Source organism: Cupressus sempervirens, chromosome 9 (genome assembly GCF_028749045.1).
Source record: "Cupressus sempervirens isolate cs-2001-9-10 chromosome 9, ASM2874904v1, whole genome shotgun sequence".
NCBI lineage: Eukaryota > Viridiplantae > Streptophyta > Pinopsida > Cupressales > Cupressaceae > Cupressus > Cupressus sempervirens.
In genome coordinates this window covers 581,806,220-581,810,628 of record NC_143126.1, presented here as the reverse complement: position 1 = coordinate 581,810,628, position 4,409 = coordinate 581,806,220, and the positions used below count along the sequence as shown (strand labels likewise).

Sequence of the window (4,409 nt, the reverse complement as noted above, 5' to 3'; positions counted from 1 at the left end):
AATTATGAAACATAGTGGAAGAACTCTATTTAGAGGAGTCATACAATCTAATGACTAGCTAGAGCTAAAAATATAATTAGTGAAGGAATGTATAAGTGTTTTGATTATGATATTAGGGTCAAACAAGACTACCCCTATGTCTCATGTGATTTGACATATACATTGATAAGTTGGAAGCATGATTATGTGGCACAAAAGTAATTTTCTTATACTAATTTTAAAAATAGTTCAGCATTTGAGAGCACTTTTTAGGAGGTTGATCTATGTAACTGAATGTCACCTAGATCAAAATCATGAAATAATCATTAAATAAAAGAGTTAAGTAAATTATATTGATTTTAAATTATAGCCCATTAGAAATAGTGAAATAATACAAATATCTTGGTTTTGACATCCGTTATAAGCTTAGTTTGGGGACTTGTAAAATAAAAGGAATATAAGAAAATTGGGAAGCATCATACTTGATAAGTAGTAGATAATTTCCACAACAAGTAAAATTGTGATATTGCTACTTATCAATTGATGAGCTTAAGGGGATTTCTAATGAATGGTTCATAAGGCACAACACTTGGTGAAGGTTTTTCAAATGGGGTTGCAAGCTTTGGGTTTAACCATGGAGGAAACTCTGTCGTTAAGCGCGCTCATGTTGGAGTAGTACTAGGATGGGTGACCTCTCGGGAAGTCCCGATGCTTCACCCCTGTGAGCATCACCTAGATCCAATGAGTGCTAAGTGTTCCATTTATTCTTATGAGAGATGGATTCATGTTGAATCACTACTCATGAAACATAGGTCAATGAGTTTGATTCAAAATCACACAGTTTAATCCTGATAGAAATATCACAAGTATCATACTTGTTGTAAAATAAGTGAAAAAAAGTTGAACTTTGGGTTTGGAAAACTAATAAAACCCTTTTTGGCTTAAAAGTCATGTTGGCTTTCTTTATGAATGTGAAATTCAAAGAAGCAATGTATGTCAAACTACTACCAGAGGCAACTAGAAAGAATCTAGAAACATCTAATCTTTTGGTTGAAGCTAGGATTTTCAATTAGAGGTGTAGATGATAACATAGTTGAAAAGTTAGCTAAGAATAATGAAAGCATGGATGAGTTGAAAGGAAACTTGTATTAAGAAAAACTTCATCGAGATGAACAAGTGAGGCATCAATTTGTAAGAATTTGTGAAGAAATAAAAACTTATGTGATTCAAAAAATTAGAATCACCATGTGGAAAAAGAAGTTGGATGGAATTTTTCTATAACATCTAAGAGTTTAACCCAACTAAAGATCATGACAAGAAAACCTATCAGTCAAGGGTAAGAAGAAGGATTTTTCACTATAAGTGGAAGAGTTATCTAGGAAGTATGAGGGAGTAGTAAAGGAAGAAATACCTCTCTACCCCCAATCAGAGATGTTAGTCACCGCATTGACTTCATCTTTGGAGCCACTCTACCAAATAAGTTTGTGAATAAAAAATGACCCCATCATAGAATGATAAATTCCAAATTAGTTCCAAGAGTTGTTGGAGAAGGGACTCATCAAGAAGAGTCTTAGTCTTTGTGTTGTCCCTCCTATTCTTGCACCTGACAAGGGAGATAAATGGAGAATATGCACAGATGCAAGGGCCTTCAAACAAATCACAATTATGTGCAGATTCCCTATACCTAGAATAGAAGACTTAATAGATTATATGGAAGGGGCTTGTTATTTTTCAAAAATAGATCTCAAAAGTGAGTGCCATCAAACAAGGATTAGGGAGGGAGATGAGTGGAAAACAACCTTCAAAACTAACCAAGGGTTGTATGAGAGGATGGTTTAACCGTTTCTACCTTTGGTTGGAATTTATCCTCAATAGTGGCTTATGCATTAATGATCCTCTCATTTCCATCTTTGCCAAATATTTTCTATCTGCTTCCATGCAGAAAAATTTGTATCGATCTGTTCTGCTCTGTTCACTTAAAGTAGTCAGACTTAAAAGAAATAAAGACTGAATAGAGTATGCTGAAAAGACTTTGTGACGATTGCATTTGTTTTAGATGTATGATTAATTTATAAGTAGTTGTGTGATAGAAAGTGGATTGTTTTACGATTTAGGGGAATACTGCAGGTGATATTATGTCAACGAATTCTATTGAGCCACCATCATCTAATTTCAAGAAGGTTACAACTGATGAAGAATTGTGGGGTTGTGTTAAGCTAGATCTCCCCGCATAAATCTGGTAACGCAAGAGCAGACCAGATTATGTTACATGTTTCATGTGAATTTTGAAATGAGAAGCGAAGTTGTTTGGAAATGAAAACAACGTTGTTAATTTGAACGAGAAGTGGAAAAGCCTTTAGCATACACATTCATCCCATACACGGGAAGAAAGAAATAAAATACCTTTTTAAATACAGAGAGTTTGACGGTGTGATTTGTCGAGCTTGGTAACGTGGGCTTGTGACCTGAGTGGAGATGCATAAGGTGGAGGAACAAGAGAGTTAAATAGTTGGCGAGGAGGGAAGATGCATGAAATATAATGTGGCCTGCCCTGCTCCAAGTAGAGAGTTGTTGTGGGGCCATCCTTCAAAGGAAGGATGCCATGTCTCACAGCGTAAGATAGAGGGGAAAATGTGAGGCTGGTTTCATAGAGCAACAAACACGTCCCACTCCCTACAGTGGAAGGATTACACACCGCTTGCCCCTCTACCCACTGATCCTCCCAGCCTCCTCATCCTCAGACCTCCACCTTTTGCTTGCCACTAATCTCTATTTTCTATTTCGTGGGGACTATTTTCCCTATAAGATAGAAATTACAAATGTCACAAATTTTTTGATTTCCTCAATGAAGAAATATTTACAAGATATAGACTCCCTAAGGAAATAGTCACTTACCAATGAGAACATTTGACTTCTACACTCGTGACAAATTTGGTCAATGAGTATAATATCAGGTGTATAAAGTCTCCACCTTACCACCTACATGTTAATGACCAAGAAGGAATAAACATAGGAAAATATAGTCTCTTCTAACTAAGGCAATTACAATCCAAAAATGATATAGGGCTAACAGGTCTTAGTAATCCACTAGGGCATATAAAACAACATGAAATACAACAATTGGTTTTACATCACCTAAACTAGTGTATTGTAAAAAAACAATTATGCCAATTGAACTTGAACTCAAGACACTCATAACATTTCTCATCTAAGATATTGGTCTAACCATACCATGGAAGGAAATGATCTTACAACTCAATGCTTTGGATAAATTTAGGAAATTTTCACTACACAAAATATAAATAATTCAAAGTTAGAGATAATAATGGCACAACAAATATATAAAAGACAAGAAGTTCTTTCTGGGTGAATGGGCTCTTCGATTTGACTCTAGTTATCAAAACACTCTAAGAAAGTTTTAAATATGCTAGTTAGGTTCATATAAAATCAACAAGGTTTGTGATAATGGACATTTTAAACTCACAACCATTGATCATGTGAGATACAAGTTTCTTGTTAATGGGCACCATTTGACATTGCATCACAAACCTAAAATGAAGGTGGAGTTTCTGCAACAATTTGGAGAATACAAGTCAGTCATGACTTTTATACTTGAAGAAATTGAACCTGCTATGCTATCTTCTTCCACATAATCAACCCTTCTTCAATTACTCATAATAGTTTATTTTTCCTTTAGTAGATATACTTTTCTTTGTAATATAGCACTCCTAACCTTTCATGTTATCTGATCAACATCACCTTTTTAAGTCACTTATAGCTACTGCATGAAGGGTTTGGTAGTTAAATTCATAATTGTGAGGGTGATAAGGATGTATATTAATTCAATACTAGAGATAGGACATAAAATGTATTAATTTCACTTCAGTTCAATTTATTTGTATTACCACACAAACTTGTTCTATGTTACATTATTAAAAATAGTGGGACCTATTGTCTACTTTGAGTTAGGAGGGGGGGAAGTCAATGTGTTATGCTTAGTCATGCCTAGTTATTTATGGACATGACATCAATTTTTAAAATGGGTTATTATTATTTGAAATTGTTGCATCTCTCATTTATCAAGGTATGTGGTGATGTGACATTTTAATTACAAAAAAAATTCTCAAAGTACTTATGTCTCATCACCTCCTCATAAATCATTCCTATGCTAAATTTATAAAGAGAGGCAATTGTAGAGTAAAAATAGAAACTAAGGCTTAATAGATATACATTGATTGAGTAAGAGATTGCCAAAATTTCAGCCAATATTGTATCAATTCGGAGCTAAGTTTTAGAACCTTGTAGCTGGGTATATGAATTTTTATAAGGGTTTTCATAAATATTGGATTCTGATAAGCAATTTCCTCCATTTTTCATCATAGATGGAGCTCCGATTTTCCATGAGATGACTATGCTTAATGTACTCTTAC

At 34.4% G+C, this 4,409-nt stretch overlaps 1 non-coding gene across 1 annotated transcript; it reads left to right on the top strand.

Annotated features, from left to right (window-relative positions):
* The first annotated feature begins 2,416 nt into the window (after positions 1 to 2,416).
* Positions 2,417 to 2,732, top strand: LOC149540008 (signal recognition particle RNA). The gene has a single exon (XR_016356630.1).
* The last annotated feature ends 1,677 nt before the right edge of the window (positions 2,733 to 4,409 follow it).